Genomic DNA, 19,226 nt, shown 5'->3' on the forward strand with positions numbered 1-19,226 from the left:
ACTTAATTCATCTTTTTCTGTAGTACCTAGCATACTACCTTATTCAAAGTACCCCATGTCTCCTTACTGAATGAAGATTGAGATTTACAGGAGGTTGGGGGTGGGTGGCTTGCTTTCTTCTGTAGCTAAATCTACAGTGTGGTGAGCTGTTCACATTGTGTCCCCGAAGTTTGTCTAGCTGAGAAGTAGGAAAGCCTGAGATTTAGAAATTCACAATGGACGCTCTACAAAGTGTGTCGTGGATAATCTTTACATGAATAATTGATAGTTGACTGTAGCATCATCAATTAGTAATGGAGGTTGGTCTTGTTTCGTTAGAATGTAGCTTCCTGGAGGTACAGCTTTCGTTCATTTATGTCCTAATTTTTTAAAAGTACAGTGTCAAAAATAGCGTGGGTGCTCAAAAAGTTGAAAATCAATTAATCAAGTAGATCAGGTTCCAGAGTGACCAAAAGAGAGGCTGATATTCAGGAAACCCATTTGCTCTCATTAATAAAACAATCTTATCCATATTAAAGTAACAGTAGATGGAGGCTAGGAAAAGGATCTATTAGTGTGGTCCAGCTGGGGACCTCTAAGATCATTCCTTCCTTCACGGAGCTCATGAATAATAAAATAAATCGGTGTGACACCAGGGAATAAGCTGTAAAGTGTCACAAAATGCCAGGAACAAAATCCATCCAAAGTGCTCTTTTTCTTCCTGAGGAAAAACCTAAAAGAACTTTTCTGATTACCTGACAGTCCATTTAATCCCCAGGAAACATTCCTTTGTTATAGTTTCAAGGAGAATTACTTGAAATAATCCTTTGTACAATGTGCCTGGTTCTATTTTAGTTTTAAATCGTGTCCCCTTTCTTTTTGAATTTGTTAAAAAAACGACATCTAATCAATGCCCAAGTGGAAGTGGTATGGCCAAGTCTGAGTTTCTTTCTCTCCAGGATGAAGTTACCTTTTGTGTAGAGGCCCTTTTAAAAGAGACTTAAAAGACTTCAGGAGCTGAGAAAGAATAATAATAAAAAAAAATCCTGAATGTTATAATTAAACTGTAGAGACTTAGCCATCTCTCTTGAGTATTATTGAAGAGGAGCACGCTTTGTGACCAGCTGCACTGGTCAAACATGCTCTGATGCTGGCAGTGACCCAGATTTTAGGGGACTTGCACATTTCTTGGCTAAGTGCCCACGAGAATTCATCTGTAGCATGTGGTCAAAGGGGAGACACAGCCCTGCCAATAGTCAGGCCTGATCAACTGCTTATAGGTTGAAAAGAGTAGATGAAAAAGGGAAGGGAAGGGAAGGAAAGGAATCTAATATCCTGGATGCCTTTTAGACTTTCCCATATTTTGGCTTGGAAATGCATCAAAGCAACAAGAATAAAGAGATAAAAAAAATCAGGGGGATTTTAATTGTGAAAATAGGGCAATATTTAAGTTCATGCATGTGGACTCTGTCTAGGACACAAAGGTAAGTCTCTTTGGGTGAGCTTGCTGGTAGTCACCCCTCTCCCAATCTAGAGAACCATCGATGGGATTTATTCATCACAAAATCCTCAGCCAGGAGTTAGCCTGTGTTTTTCTGAGTTATTTTATTCTCTTTCTCAAGTTCCTCCTTCCTTTTTTCTACTTTCCAAGGTGGGGATGGAGGCGGAGATGGGGGACATGTGTAATTTCTGGTGCGCTCCTAATATTTCCAAAACTCCTTCCACCCAATGGCTCAATCCAAATTCAAAATGCAAAATGAATTCATAGTTAACACCGGTGCAATGATTCAGTTCACTACTCAGGCATCTATTTTTTTTTTTTTTGTCTTTCAAAAATGTATTGCTTTTTTCTTCCTCTAGAGACAGAGTCTCTTTTTGATCTTTAAATAGTAACATAAGCTTAAACCACAGAGTAATTTTTTTTTAAGAATAAAAACTGTTCTAATAATTTCGGGGTAGCTAGTTGCAAGGAAAATTCTTGAAGAATGAAGGTGGAACCTTGCTCACTCTTGTACTCGTTTAGGGGTTTTCAAATTTTTCTTAGAGCTTTTTTCTTTTACTTTATTTTAGGGGAAAATGGTAGATTCTGCGACTGCATTTTAAAACAAACGTTTAGTTAAAAATAATATCCAATTTGGCCTTAACTAGAGCGTGGCAGAAATCACAAAAGGCAGTTAATGTGGTATGAACTGAATGCTTGTGTCAGGTTGCCAGCACATTATCTTTGTGTCTTTTACAAGGAGGACATCACTTGTAGAAATGGCTCTTGACAAAGTTAAGTGGTCCTATATATTGTTTGGGAAATTGCCCTTATTTTGTGTGCTTCTGGTTCCAGTAATGGAACCCACGAGCAGTAGATAATTGTGGCGCCCTCATCTATCAAATAATATTAGAAGTCAACAGCTATAATCTGAGCCACTTGCTTTATACAGCTTTTCTCTATATTTTCGGCTCAAATTGTCAGTTGTTACCTGTAAGTGTCTCCATTCCCTGTGGTTGATAGAAGCAAAAAGATTTAAGTAAATCAGGCGGTGAGCTGTGTGTGGCCTAGGGCCCGGGCTTGGCAGCCCCCTTACCACAGCAGATGATAACAGCCCCCTGAATAGGGAAAAATCATGGTTCTTTGTACTGCATTATATGTTACTATTACTGGTGCCGAGGCTGGGAGAAAGGGTGTTTTTTAGAGATAGTCTGGGCAGTTAAAAACTGAGTTTAAGAGGGTCAGAAAGGAACCTCTCATTATGGAGGGTAAATCCACTTAGCGTTTTAGCGTTCTGACCTACTTTTGTTCATCTCTCCGACTCTGTGCGAACGGCAAAGTTGCTCAAAAGTGGAGTTGTGTAAGCTTGGTGGTAGGTATTTGCTATATTATTCCAGAAACTCATTTGTAGGCATAAAATATTTCATAATAGAAAGGAAAATATTAGTTTGGTGAGAATAGTCGTTATAAATATCTTTGCGTTACCTTCTTTTTCAAGGAAAAATCAGAAAAATACTGAAGCGATAAAGCAAAAACATGAACGTGCTTCACTCAGTGGTAGACATTTTTTATTCATATAAACATATATGTAAATTATATATATACTATTACATAATTATATATAAATTATAGGATTTATACACATAAATATATACATATATATGTATATATATACATATATACAAGTTATAGGATCACGTTGTGTCTACTGTGTTGTATCCTGAGTTTTTTCCACTAAATATATGATAAGCATATTTCTATGCTCACAAATATCCATTTACGACATCATATTTGATGGCTGCATTAGATTCCATTACATGCATTCCCTATTATTAGACACTTAGAAGATTTTCAAATTTTCGCTGTTGTAAACAATGCTGCAGTGAATATCCTTGCAGCTAAGACCTTATCAACATCTATGGTAACTTCTTCAAGTGAAATTATTAGAAGGATAACAAATGGGTTTGACAGTTTGTACAAAAGAGGGCAAACCAGTTTCTACTATTACAAGCAGTATGTGAAAGATCCTGAATTGCTTTTTTCCTCAATAACATCTATGTACAAATGCTGTATAGATGTTTACGGTCTTGGAGAGATAGGCAAAGGAAGAGAGGAGTGTGGGTACTGTGAGTCCTAGAGGTGGTAGACATTGGTGATGGGGGCAGCTCCAGCAAAGAGGAGAATCTTCAAATACCTCTGAGACAGGGGGTCTTGAGCAGGGCGTGGGGGCATCCATGGTTGGGAAGCAACACAGTCAAAGGCACAAGGATGGCACTAAGGCCCAGAAATAAGCAGTGTGGCTGCCTGGTTAGGGGGACCCTAGTGTTTCAGCACCAACCTCTCCTTTCTCTGATCTCCTATAGAATTAAATTTATATCATCCACCTCAACCTAGAGAAACTATCTGTTCTCTGACATTGTTCTGTCATTGAATATTTGCTGTCATTGCTTTCCCAACTGGATTGTAAAGTCTTTGGGGGAAAGGACCCAGCATGGTCCAAGAAGAGAGGGAAATTATCGGAGGTTTGGAAACCTGCCCCATGGGTGAGCTGCTCCTCTCTGCCCCTTGAGTGCCAAATAGTTCTGCTTGTATCTTTTTTTCTTTTATGTATGATTATTTTGTTTAAGAGAGAGATCTAGGATTATTAAACATAGACCCCCCCCCCGCCCCACTCTTTTTTTAATCCAATAGGTGGATTTAATAATTCAACTCAAATGATCAAAGCAGTAACTCAATTTTCCCTTATTGGTGGTATTATTTTGGGGCATTTCATTGACCATCAATCTCCCAAATTAACTACCATATCCCCTAATCACTAACTGTTCTGGGGCAGGTTTGTCGTTACAACCCAAGGGTGCTCAGAAAATAGGAACAGAAAATCGTCATCTTTATGCAGCCTATTTTCTAGGGAGCTGGTAGACAATTTACTCTCAAGGGCCCATCCTCCTACAGCTGTTTGCACTGAACTGCACCAAACGGAGCACAAAGTCAGGAGAAAAAGTCCACGGATGGCTCTCTGTGGAGCTCAATGGAAAGATGTTGGCTTCAGTGGGAGGTTTCTGTGTTGGGGACTCTGGCCCAGCAGCAGCTGTGCTTTTTAGCCTTCGATGGTTGCAGATTCCACTTTCTGGCTAATGCAGAGGCTGTGCTTTTCTTTCCATTACTGAATAACAGCACAGGGCCAGGCCATGGGTACTTTCCTCCCCAGAGCCAATATTTCAGCCCTGAAACACAGTCATTTGCATTCCTAACATATGATCGCTTCTCATATACAGTATTCCAACAAAATGTTTACATAGTTCAACAGTTGTTCATGACACATGAAGGAAAAAAGGCCATAATTTATACAACGGCGTGATAAAGAATTGCCAATTGCAATTAGAAATGTGCCACGTGATTCTCTACTAATGCAGGCTGTCTAAAAAAAGAAAAATCAGTACAAATTCAAAATGGCGCAGCCATGTTTGAAGTTGCTCAATACTGGTGTATAATAGACAGTGCTCCTGAGATGCAAAGCTGTGGGTGGCCGACCTGGAATTTGAGAAGATCCTCTGATACTTGAAATCATTTCAAGGTTACATGGAAAATGTGAGCTAGGATTATCTGAATCCCCCTTTACCTGGATAACGGATAAAGAAAGATGAAGTGGAGAATGAAACCTGTGAATGAGTGTCACTGTCGTGCATCATTCTCTGGAATGTATTTAAATCGCTAGAGAGCAGTTGGACCGTTTGCTTTTCTAAGTTAGCTGCTGTGGATTTGAACATTATAATTTCCATAATAAATAGAGACTATGAAAGACTGACCTTGTTTTGAAATGCTTGTGTTAATTTACTAGTCTCTAAGAAATTGGGCATAAAGACAAACAAATTCACACATATACTGAAAATAAAGACAGAAAAGGTTCATTCAGGGACTATGCTAACATTTGTTATTACATTCTCACAACACTGCAAGGTACTTATAATTAATCTCATTTTACAGATGAATAAACAGAGGCCCAGAGAGGTTAAATGGAAAAGCTAATAAGTGGCGGGGGTGTGAATCAAACACGGGTTGATCTGGTCTCCAAGCCAATGTGCTCATCCACTCTGCTCTACCCCATACTTTGCTAGAATTCTTTTTGTGTTTCCGAGACAGAAACTTAGCTGACCTGTAGGGCTTCAAAATGACTGTGTTGATTACAAGATAGCGATATTTAATTCCACTCGATTTCATTCCTTTAAAGGAAAAAAAATCATCCATTTGCAGCTGATTGCTTTGCCCTCTGTGTATCTATTTTGTGTGCAAAGGTTTGTAGCAATATATTGACTTTCTTCATTATCTAAATTTTATGCACCTAATGATACTTATTACTATGCTTAGTGACCTCCTTTAAAATTTTTGCAATAAGAATGCACCCCGGACAACTCATCTAAGTAGCTTTCAGTTGGTAAAATGCCTTCAGTGACCAGGCTAAAGCCATATACACTCATTTATGTGAGTGCTATTCTTGCAATTACCGTTGGAGTGACAGTTTCTCTGAGGTATTTGAATGATGCAACTTGTTCAAGTTTAATGCCATCTATTATGAACTGTACTGCATGCTGTTAATAGCTGGAAGGCATTGATTTTGTTTTCTGCTCTCTTATCTCAAGCCCATACATTTTGCTTGCATTATTGACTGTTCTGATCATTTCATGCACCATCTCTTTAGAAGATGTATAAATCAATGTCAGCCGTGAAACTTAAGTTGTTTATTACGCTGCCACGTAGGTTTACACCTTCATGAAAATCATCTAATGTGGTCGGTGTCAGATGTTCCAAACGATTGTTGACCAGGTCTGATGAAAGAGGACAGCCTTGGAACATGTCACCCCTGCAGTGGGAAAGTTCGTTCAATTATTTATTTGGGTCACATGTTATACTTGACTGGATTCACTTTCTAATGATGTTAATTAACTTCTTCAGGGTGTTAAATTTGTTTAGAACTGCTATGATTATAGCATGACATAAATTGAACTCTCTATTCTAAGAGATGCATTTGAGTTTTGCACACCAAAAGGATATTTTGTACTGAATTAGTGTAAATGAAACTGCATTGCTTACATTCGAGCATACTTGACAGAAGACCCACACAGCTTCAGATCAATTTCACACTTAAATCACAAGTCAAAAATCAAGTGCAGGAGCCTGAAAGCCTGCCCATCATTTTATACAATTACTGAGTTCTTTATGCGGTACCCGAAGAGCATCAAATTGCACCTCTAATCCAATAAAAAGTGTTTTTCATAATTAAGGCAATCATGAAATGCCCTACAAAATCCATTCTTAAGGTCCAGCTTCTAAACGCCTCCTGTGCGTAAAGCAAATTTAGGATTAGTTTAGACTTTATTTTCTTCCCTAACGTTTACAATGCTTTTGATTCATGTCTCTTGCTTAGGACTTTGCAAGGCATTTTTTAAAGATAGAGATCAATTCTGCTCTTAGTACGGGAGTGAAGTGTTGCACAGGGCTGCTTTACTCATGGCCAATCTCTGGGACAGCTGTGAATCCAGTCATATCAGTTGGCTGGTTCTTCCACACATGTGTTGGGAGGTGGGTTTGGGAAAGTCTTTCCCAGCAATTGGTCACCCGGATCTGGCCATGATCTCAAAAGCATGATGACTAGTTAAAAATTAAATTCAGAAAAATGGTAATCAAATTGTTTTAAGAATTTATTGCTTGGAGATATATATATATATATATATATTTTTTTTTTCTTTTTTGCGTGGAAGATTGGCCCTGAACTAACATCTGTTGCCAATCTTCCTTGTTTTGCTTGAGGAAGATTGTTGCTGAGTTAACACCTGTGCTAATCTTCTACACTTTGTATGTGGGATGCTGCCACAGCATGGCTTGATGAGCACTGTGTAAGTCCACGCCTGGGATCCGAACCTGCAAAACCTGGGCCGCCGAAGTGGAGCATACGAACTTAACTAGGATGCCACTGGGCTGGCCCCATTGCTTCAGTATTTTTTGACTCAATTCATAACTAAATATAAGTACAAGGAAAAACTTTATTTATTTATTTGCAGGGAAAGCTTCGCCCTGAGCTAACATCTGTTGCTAATCTTCCTCTTTCTTTTTCCCCCTCCCCAAAGCTCCAGTACGTAGTTATATATTCTAGTTGTATGTTGTTCTACTTCTTCTATGTGAGCCACCACCGCAGCTTGGCAACCAACAGACAGGTGGTGTGGTTCCACGACCAGGAAGCGACACTGGGCCACCAAAGTGGTGAGCGCCGAACTTTAACAACTAGGCCGTCAGGGCTGGCTCAGGAAAATTTATTTTTAAATTATACACTTATGTGAAAGATGACTTGTAGAGACTTGAATTGTGTTCCCCCCAAAACATATCCACCATGAACCTCAGAATATAACTTATGGGAATCAGGGTCTTTGCAGAGGCAAGATCTTGGGACGAGATCATTCTGCATTAGGGCGGGTCCTAAATCCAATGATAAGTCTTGAGAAGAGAAAATAAGGGAAGGAAAGAGAAGAGGAGAGAGGACAGAAACCCAGAGAGATGGAGGCCATGTGAAGATGGGGGCAGAGATTGAAGCTGTGTAGCCCCTAGCCAAGGAACACCAGGGATTGCCGGCAGCCAGCAGAAGCTGGGAGAAAGGCATGAAAAGGATTCTCACACACAGCCTCCAGAGGGAACCGACCCTCTAACACTTTGATTTCGGACTTCTGGCCTCTAGAACTGGGAGAAAATGGATTTCCATTGTTTTAAGCTGCCAAGATTGTGGTAATTTGTTATGACGGCCCTAGGACACGAATATGTGCTCACAGCTACTTATGTCTGGGGTTCCTTGCTTCCTCCTTCCCGTTCAGGAGTCTGCTCACTATGACCCCTCCACTGGAGTGCTCTGTGCTCTCCCTTCTGCCTGCTGGGATCGCCCCTGCTTCCAAGGCCAGTTCATATAACCCTTGATCTCTTCGGTGCGGGTACCTCCCTCTTCTCTGGACGTCCATGGCGTGTGTGTCTGTATCCAGCACAGCGCTGCACACGTCCGCCTCGTGTTATGCCGAGTGTATTTGTTTCCTCCCTTGATGTTTGGAAACATGCCTTGTTCAGCTTTAAATATGCTAGAATGCTGAGCACAGACCTTCGTGTATAGTCAGTTTCGAAATATGTTGAATCTAATTGCATGGCATCCTCTGCCATGAGAAAAATTCTGTTTTTGTTTCACAATTTGGGTATCAAATTGTGTATGCAGAAGAAATTGAAGCCATGGGAGAAGTAATTTCAACAAAGCCAAAATTCGATGATTCTAAAAGCAAGCGTTGTGAAAGCTGCTTATATTTCAATATGTTTTTGAATGAAAATATGTTGTTCAATGGATAATTCCAAGTCTAAATATTTTCCCGGGGAATATGATCTAGAATCCTCGTACAGTTGGGGATACTTAATCCACTGTGTTAATCAGTATGCATTTGACTTCTCTGTTTTAGTCATATTAGTTACTCAAATATTCTTCCCAAATATATTATACTAGCATAATAAAAATATTGCTCTAAAACTCTTCATTCAGGACTTTAAAAGCACCTGTTCACATCTACTTGACTTCTGATTATTTTGTTTAGTGATTTAAGCAAGATAACATGTTTGAAACTACTTTTAAAATTACCATGTGCAACACATATTAATTATGAAGTTTGAAAAGCGGTCTTCAACTCTGAACTGCCGAATTCAACTAAGCACTCAACCATAGTTCACCTTGGTTCAGATCGTCTTTTGCATCCCATCTCTGTTTGATACATGCTTTCTGGATTCGAGCCCTTTCATGCCACGTATGTATGTGGGTAGTCTTGTTGCTACTCCCTCTTGATGTTAGATTTTGGTGGGAGCAGTGTGGTCAAGTGGAACAAGCAAGATCTTTGGCTTGAGGGGGATTTAGATGTGAATACTGGGTCACATTTTAGCTAGTTGTACATCTGTCACCAGGTCATTTAGCTCAGTTGAGCCACAATTTTATCATCTGTAAACATGACTCATAACATCTACACCATAGCATTGTTATGAGGATTAAATTGAATAAAACAGTATCTGTAAAGTGTTTAGACCAAGTCTTGGCACATCCAAGGTGTTAACAGATAAATGGTAGGCATGATTTTGTTGTAGATGATCAAGAACTAAGCCATCTCAATTTAATTCATTCAACAAATACCTGTGGTTGCAGGCCCTCAGGATAAAACAAAGGTAAGGCACAGTGTCTGCCTTTTCAAGGAGGGGCCGGATCTTTCAATAGGCTGAGAGTAGTCTGAGAGATACTCTGAACAGGGTGACGGGCACACATTACCATCCACGCCCTTAAAAGTTCAACTCAACCTTTTCTGGTTAAACAAGGCAGAATGTCCACACGTCTTTATCTTCTTTGCCTCCCTGAATCCAATTAAAATGGCAGCAAAGGAATAAAAAGGATAAACCCACAAACACAAAGAGAAGGGGAGTGGAGACATCAGTAAATAAGAGAATATTTCTGGCAGTCTGGAGTGGCAATTGCATGAGCAGAGTAGAGGAAATGATAATCCCACGGGCCTTCGGAGGGGAGACAGAGGATGGAGCTGATCTGCGGCACAGAACTTGAAGAGTTTGGGCACTCTGAGGCTCCAGCGACTGTGGACGGCGGGGAGGGGTGAGGCACCAGGCTGAGAACAGAAGATTGGCAGAGAGTCTGTATTTGCAGTGGTTGGATTGCTTGGTCCCCTGCCCCATCCCATGTATCCAGTTGACTACTCCCACAGGCAGGAGATGAGAGGTTTATATTTTGGATAAATGAAACCAGAGAGAATTAGGATTTAGTGACAGCTCGGCACAGGGAAGGGCAGGGATGGAGTGGATAATTAAATACAACGGATGAAGTGAATGTCTGTAACTGACCTCTAGTTCCCCTCATCTACTCTGCTGCCGAAATACTGGAAGTCAGACATTTTATCCTAACCTCCTCTTCCCCCACCTCCTAAACACACACACACACACACACACACACACATCCAACAACGGCTGAAGACTGATAGATTCTTCTCTGGAGAAACAGTATGACCACACAGAAAAGATGTTTACATATTAACGTTCTAGTTATTCTAATGAAAAGATTATATTAATAGCTCATCACACTACAGTGAAAACTGCTCCTCAGCAAGCCTCATCCGGGCAGCTCGACCTTCCACTTAGACTTTTAGGGCTTCAGTCTTAAATAAAATGGCCAGCCAAGAATCACCACCCATTTGTAGGTAGATGATCTGTGAAATGAGAGAGACTAAAACAAATAGAAAAAGAGGAACTCTACAGGAAAGAGATGCTAGGCAGGGAACTGAAGAAAACATCTAGGAAACTAAAATTAATTTTTATAAATTCAGGAGAGTGGGAGAGATATTGCGTTTATGAAAGAAGACAGGAATACTGTGAAAAAGGAGCTGCCAGAGAGGAAGAAAGGCTACTGGAAATTAAAAATGTGAGAGTTGAAATAAACTTCCAACAGAATGATTGGAAGATAAACTTGAGAAACTCCTCTAAACAGAACAGAACAACAAAACACCCAAAGAACTATGAGATGGAAAATAAGAGAGAAAAGATAAGAATTGGAGGATTAATCTAGGAGGTCTAATGTGACTAACAAATGTTATAAAATGAGAGAAGAGAGAAAGTGGAGGCAAGAGAAATACTAATGAACTAATGCTAGAAAAATTCCTTGGGCCAGCCTGGTTAACCGGTGTAGTGGTTAAATTTGCGTGCTCTGCTTCAGCGGCCCAGTATATGCTAGTTCAAATCCTGTATGTGGACCTACACGCCGCTCATGAAGCCATGCTGTGGTGGCATGCCACATAGAAGAACTAGAAGGATTTGCAACTATGATATACAACCATGTACTTAGGCTTTGGGGAGGAAAAAAAAGAGGAGGATTGACAACAGATGTTAACTCAGGGCCAATCTTCCTCCCCAAAAAATAAATAAATAAAAATAAACAAAATGCTTCTCTTTTTAAAAAGAAAAATTTCTTCACCTGTAGAACATGAATCTTTTGATTGAAAGGGCCTACTGAGTGTCCAGCGTAATAAATGAATAAAGGCCCCATATCAAGGTATTTCATTATGACATACCAGAATACAAGGGAAAGAGAAGATCCTAAAAGTTTCCAGGGTAAAAAAAAACCATATCGGGAATCAGAATGGCATTGGATTTCTTAACAGCAGCGCTGGATGGGAGAAGACCTGCAAAATTCTGAGGGGAAATAATTATTAAATAGAATTCTGTACTCCGCCACACTATCTACCATGTGTGAAGGTATGATACAAGAATTTCCTGATGTGAAAGGACAAAGCACTGTATTTCTCATGCCACATATATATAAATATGGCATATAAAAATATATGTTTTTAAGCATATAGAGATATATTTAGGGAAAACTCTGCTCCAGTGAAATGAGCGCACAAACCGAGAAAGAAGATGATTGGGGGCCCAAGAAGAGGGGATGAAACATAAGAAGGTGGAGGAAATGATGACAGGGGACCTAGAGATGAGTCAGTCCATTACCACTACTTCTGTAATCTGCTTCATATCCCACCTGGTCTGACCCTTTCCCTTCTCCTTTTAGATATAACCAATATCATGCTATGTTTAGCATTCCTTTGCTTTTCCTTATAAGTTCACCACATGCTTATATTTCCAAAGTGTGTATCACGCAGGAGGACAGAAGGCTCTGGGTGGAAGTTTGTCAGGAAAAAAATAGAAATGATAGCTTATGTGATAATTTTGAACTTTTGGTAAATAATATTGACATGAATTTTTTTAGATCTGATGAAATGTGAAAAAAGTTTATAGACACTTGGAAAATGAAGGGAATGAAAAACGAGGAAACCACTAACTCCTGTCTCTTTTATTTTTCCTATTATGGGCTGTTGCAGGAAAATGCTCATGTGTTTTCCACATCTGTCTACCTGGTCCCTCAACTTTTGGCAGGCATGCAATAAATGTGTATGAATGGGTAGCTTGAAACTGTTAATGAAGACATTGCCGAACACGCAGATAAACAAAACTATTCCTTTATGTATCAATCTGTGTGTGAAGTTATTCCTATAACTGGGCGATGGTAAAGTTTGTTCCTCCTGGAAAATGCTAATGGTATATTTTATCAGATAACAAATGTTTGGTAACTCATGGTATTCCCTTCCTTTTTTGTGTCCTACTAGAAAGTCACTGTCTGCTCGAAACACAATCCAAAATTAGGGTGCCTTGTTTCCTTGAGTTTGTGGTGTTTTCCCTGTGGTTCGTATTTTCTGGCTCCATATCTGTGGGAACTTTACAGATCTGTGTTGACGTTGGTGTCCTTTGGAGGTGGTTCATACTTACTTTAGCCAGATGCTTTGGGTGTACAGCCAACCTGCAATCCCTTTACAATAAAAGTATTGGTCTTTCAGAATGCCAGATAGTATAATCTGAAAGACAAGGTCATCTGAGAGGGGGCTTCCTTGTGGCCACAAATTCGCAAGGAAGATCTTTTTTCAGCTGCAGTCTTCAAGACATGAGCTTCTTCGTGGTCTCCTGGAGAGTGGAGGACTTATTTTTCCTTTACCTGAATTGAGATTACAGCCCTTTGATGTCGTACCTTTATGGAGGGTGGAATGGGTAGCTCTTATTTCCCCTTCTGTCTTAGGCTTTGTCTGCTGTTCCTGGAGCCCCCTGAAGCCTTGAAGACCAAGTTCAAACTCATCTGGTTTGGCGAATGACATCAGGTGAGAGGCAGCTTTGGGGCTCTGCCATTCATTCAGAGTGTAGCTTTTACCTGGATTTTGGCTTCTGAGTGTTACTTTCTTATCAGCTCATTGATGTAGATTAAAAGACAGACTTTAGCTTTCATTAAGCATTTTCAGATTATAGCAAACAGGTTGGTTAGAGTATCTAGTTTGCCATACTACGGGAGGCAGAAGACAGTAACTCTTTTCAAGGATCATCCAACGATATTCTTACAATACCAATCGTTAATGCATCTTTTATAGAGAATCGCACAAAAAAAACGAGTCTGAACTATGAGTCCAGTTAAAAGTCCTGTGACTTAAAGGGTGATTGGACACTCATCAAATAACTAACAGAAACTTAAATATCTCTGGATATTTAGTAAACACACAGCAAAAAATAAAGGTACACACAGCCATCTATCTTGTCTGCTGAAATACTTCTTTGCCTGAGGCAGGAGGCTGGGGAAGATGACCTTTGAACGCCCCTTCAGTTCTGTCATTTTATGATATTTGCCAGGAAAAAAAGCTAGACTTTCAGAACAGTTTTTCACTGTGAGTTTGTGAAGTGATATTATGAAACTGGTCTAGTTTCTATCTGTCAATTTCAACTTCCTGCCGTGAAATTTCCAGGTACTGAGTTTTACTCTGCAGGACACAAATTTTCTTTTTCTTGTGATTTGTCCGTTTTCTTAGGTCTTCCAAATCATATACAAAAATGTGTAAAGAATGATTCCCTCCATCTGTGTCCGCAGGGATTCCCTTTGACTTCTCCGTAGATAAGATAGACTGAGCATCAGAAATAACGAAATCAATTTTCCATTAATAGTTGATAGTGTAGTGAATGCAAAGATTAAAGGAAAGGGAAATACTTTTAGTATTCAGAAAGACTGTGTCATTGTGGTAATTCACCAGGGTCTTTTGTGAGATAACTGACATAGAAATGTGCTCATCGGGGGTTATTCATTGATGTACAATTTGATGTCTGAAGCCTTATTGGTCCCCACAAGTTTACCACTGTGTGACAGACAGTGCCTGTCCCTTTCAGTCCTGGCTTAAGAGGACAAGCTAGAGCCATTAATACCTCCTGGGTCTCCAAACTGATGGTGGAAAGTAATGTGGTCTGCATGAAATCATTATAATAAAATAAATAATAAATATAAATAAGTAAAAAGAAAATAAAAATGTAATCTTATACTAGAAAGTTTTTTAAAAAACCCACAATAGAGCCTTATGTTTCACAACTTATTTTTGTATTTCCTTTCTTTTTCTTTCTTTCTTTTTTTGGTGAGGAGGATTGGCCCTGAGCTAATATCTGTTGCCAACCTTCCTCTTTTTTTTCTCTCCCCAAAGCCCCAGTGCATAGTCCTATATCCTAGTTGTAGGTCATTCTATGTGGGATGCCACCACATCATGGCTTAACGAGCAGTGTGTAGGTCCGTGCCCAGAATCTGAACTGGCAAACCCTGGGCTGCCAAAGCCCAACGTGTGAACTAAACCACTCAGCCACAGGGTCGCCACTGTGTTTCCTTTTTTGACCCTGATTTGTCTGACATCCTTATTAGGCAAGCAGGGCACCTGTGGTCATCAGCCTCCTGTGTTCTGTGAGCTGTACCTTTGCTCATACTGCCTTTCCCAGGATCACTCTCTTGCTGCTAGGCTAGCTCCCACTTACCTCCCATTTCCCCTACTCCAAGGAATTAAGTTTAACAAAAGTACAAAAAAAAAAAACCCAAACACTTGTGTCCCATCATCCTGAATTAACAACCATTAACATCTTGCTGTCTTCCTTTCTGAAGAATGAACATATTGCAGATCCCATGGGAGTCTATTACTATTTCCTTTTCTCATGCTTTTTCCCTGAGGAAATTACTGATATGTCTGTTCAATGAGCCCAGAAATCACCTCCTCCAGGAAGGCTTCCCTGGCTGCTGGGTGCCTGCGCCTGAGCTCTGCTTGCGTGGCTTATCGTGTTGACTACTGGGGCCATCTCCTTCATGTATCTCTCTCCAGGAGGCCATCACTGGACTCATCTCTGTGCTCCTTGTGCCTGGCATGGGGCCTGGCCCAGAACTGGCCCCAATAAATGTTTGTTCAAGAAATGAGTGAGGAAAGGGAATCTCAAATAGGTTATTTGACTTAATTTCCCTGTTTTTAGTTTCTTCACTATCATATTTTTACAAAGTGGTTATGTGCTTCGTCCTATGGAGCAGTAGCGTTCTTCATCCAGCCGGTGTACTGAATGCCTGCGGGGGGTCAGTTGCTGAGCTGTGCACTGGGAACCCGTGATGGACACATGAACCCCTGCCCTGGTGGCACCTGCTCTCCCACTGGGCCCAGGCTTTTTCTTCCCAAGCCATTGGTGAGCTGAAGCCAGGCAAGCAAGCAGTAATTCTGATGCTGTGCATGGTACATTTTTCTCAAGAGATTCTTCACCCCGGAGTTCTTATTTTGGAAAAAAATGCTATCACAGGCAACTTTTTTTCTTTCTTTTCTTCTTTATTTTTGTGGTAACCACATATTATTTTATAACTAGAAAAAAAATCCAGAAGAATTAGTTAAAAAGAAAAGATGCAGCTAATTCAGGAAAGAGGGGAATTTATTTTTTGGGGAAAGAGTGAGGGTAGATTGTGGGTCTGTGCATTTAGTGAATTCAACTCACAGATTAGTTTGTCATTTTCTGTTGGTTTTCTGTGCTTTTCCGGTTCAGGGGGAAAGATGGCTCTGGGTTTATTTGACAATTTCACTTGTTCCTCCCTTAAGATTTCTGAATATGAGACGAGCAATGTTAAGTCACAGATGACTCTGAATCTTTACAGAACACAGAAGCCTTCCGTTCTTTTCAGACGTGGAGTCTGTTTCTTGGGCGGTTTAAACAGATGTGGTGTGCACACAGTAGGTACTTTATAATGGTTGTTGACAGCACAAGACAGACGGTCCTAAACTAGTGCTGTGGTTTTCCAGGCTAGTCCAGGGGCCTTTCTAGCCTGCTCACTTCATCTGTAAAACCTTTTGAGCCCACATTCCTCATTTATGGTTATTTATTTTTACTTCCAAATGATGTAAGTATTGCTGTCCTGATATACTGTATTTATTATAAGACTTACACAGAAACATAAATTATGATAGGATGAGGGAACAAAAGAAACATAGAGAGAAAGTGTAATATTTTCTTCCCACCCTCAACTGCATTAATGTGGTCCCCAGCTTCAGTGTAGCCCACTTTGGAAGACACCAAGTAAAGGATACTAAAAGACCTAAAAATCATCTAAAAGCGACTTCTAATGTGAAAGAAGCAAACAAGGTTATAGCCCCAGAGGAATTTTCTGGGCAAGTCTGGAAACTTCTGCTACCCTAGACAGAGGAATATCTGAATGACATGCCCGCCTCTGACGCTTTGAAGTTGCCACGTCAGGTTGGTAGCAACAGTATTAGAGAAGGGGAAAATAATGAGATACCTAAATTACGATGAAAGGAAAATAAAAATCTCCCTAATTAATCTTGTTCATCTTTAGAGATCACAGGAAAAGAAATTAAAGGTGGTGGGAGCAGGCAAGACGAAAATCTTGCAAATTCTTCAAATGCAAAGAAGATTCTGTGATAAACCCTCACTTTCTGGTAAGCATTTTAATGGATCCTTTAATTAGCTTTTCTGGAAAGTTCACTGATGATATGCTGGAATAATGATCCCCTATGCTCTAAAGTGTCTAGTCATTAGCTCACAAGGTGACTGAACATACTAATGCAATTGCCTTTTAGACAGTTTAAGCCCGTGTTCCTAATAAGGGTCTCTCCCTTGTTTGACTCAATCATAAAAAGGCGTGTATGGGCTGAGCTCTCTCACAAATGACAAGGACAGTGGGCCAGACCCACCTTCTCTCAGTCCCCATGTAACTCCAGCTCCTGGAAGGAGATTCTTGTGGCAGATCTTTCTGGAACTGCTCTCGTGCTGCCTGCCATTTCTTTATAAAAGTTTTGGCTCAGCATTTATAGATACTCCCTAGATTTGGAATCCACTCTAGTTTAGAGAATTAATTATATTCTATCACCTGTATCACTATCATCTTTTTGAGCATGCACCCCTAATCTATGTGTATTTATTTTTACTTCTGAATGGAGCATTATTCCATTTTTCTTTCCAAGGCATATGTTCTACCCTTCACAATGGTAGGTCGGGCAAAGCGAGTGGTAAATTACACAAGGGGAGTGGGTGGAGACCAGGAAGACGCTTCTGCTCAAAGCTGAGCCAGCAGATTGGCTTTGCACCAAGCCAATAGCAAACTGGGCTTCGGATCAGATTTTACAGTCCCAGCCTCGTTTGGTCCCAGCGTGCTAGCACACGCTAGGGTACACAGCCTTTTGCACTGCATAGCTTCTTTTGTGCCCTTGGCTGGAAGAAGCTAAACTGTGGATAATTTATTCAGCATAAATTATTGCTAACCTTAGCTAGAATACGCATGCTTTTGATCCTCTTTAGATATGACGCCAATGGGGAATTGTCTGGCTACAAAGTTTTTCCATATCTTTCAGTTAAATCAAATTCCAAATCTTGAGGACATCTGATATTCCTCAAGGACATTAAATCTATAAAACTGGGGCCTGAATTTCATATGCTAAAAAGTATAATTCACAGTTTGTTTTGTTAGTGAGAGCTATCAAGAACGTTTTAAACATCTAATTACACTTTTAATTTAATAATTCATTGTTGTATAATTAGAGACTGAAGTTATACAACACGCTTATGTTTTAAAATATGGGCATTTTCCTTAAGTGTTTTACACCAATGTCTAGGAGATGAAACATAACAACAAACACATATCATTAAAAATTTAATGCTCTAGCTACACCAGTTTTATTATTTGGCCTGGCCCACCCTCTAGACTGTGTTGGTGAGGTGTGTTTGGAGTGGTAATAACAGCTTCAACCTGCCCAAACCGTATATCCTTCACCAGGCTGTTTCAGAGAAATCTTTCTGCCTTACTTGCTTTTAATTTCCCTCCAGGTGGACACACTTTACCCAAAAGAGCATGGCTGCTCAGGTCAGCAAGCAACCTGATCCAAGGATTCTGCACAAACCAGTGGAAATGCACGTGTGTCTCGTCCTAGCCAAAACAGACTCCTTGGTCCAATGCCTATGGTTCAATGTGGACTCATCTAGAATAAATGCCTGGAAGCAACTATTGGCCGCCAATTATACTATTGAGTTGGGGAATGTTGATCCTTGTTATGTAGGAAAAAAATTGTCTAGTTTCTAAATTGAAAATGTAATACTTCAATGTGGTAAAAACAATTCAAACAGTGCAAAACGGCATCAGTGAAAACAGATCTGCTTTCCACCAGATCTCAGTCTCTAGTTCTGCTTCCTGTGGGCAACCGCTCCTGCCACATCCTTGAAAATACTTTCTGAAATATTCTGTCCATATACAAGTTTTATTTTATTATCCTTATTTTAAAAACACCCACAGGACATCCTAAACATACTGATTGGCATCTCACTCATTTCATTCATCAATTTTTATCTTGGTGAGATTCCAAATCTACCACACATCCTTTTCATGGTTGTGTAGTATTCTATTCTTTGGATGTACTATCCTGTACTTAACCCATCCTTTATTGCTGGACATTTGGTTGGTATTACAAATAATTCTGTAGATACGTTTTTGGGTACAGGTGTGAATAGATCTAGAGCGTAAATTACTCAAAGAAGATTTGTTTGGTCAGAGGGGATCCATGTCTTAATTTTTGTAGATATTGAAAAACCGCCTCCCCAAAGATCGCTCAGTCTAAGATTGTAAGAAAAGTAGACTCTTGTAACTTGAGAAGGATACATACAGAAACACGTGCATCTCCAAATGTCAGAATAACAGCAGCTGAGGTGAGGAGGCCTAGGCAGGCAAAGCTCACTCACTGCTTCCTGGCTCTGTCCCTCATGCCGGGCTTGTAGAAATTCGTATAAAATACTTCCCAAACATCATCTCCTTAAATCCTCAAAACACATCTGTGAAGCA

The sequence above is a fragment of the Equus przewalskii genome, chromosome 32, assembly GCF_037783145.1.
Source record: "Equus przewalskii isolate Varuska chromosome 32, EquPr2, whole genome shotgun sequence".
NCBI classification, from domain to species: domain Eukaryota; kingdom Metazoa; phylum Chordata; class Mammalia; order Perissodactyla; family Equidae; genus Equus; species Equus przewalskii.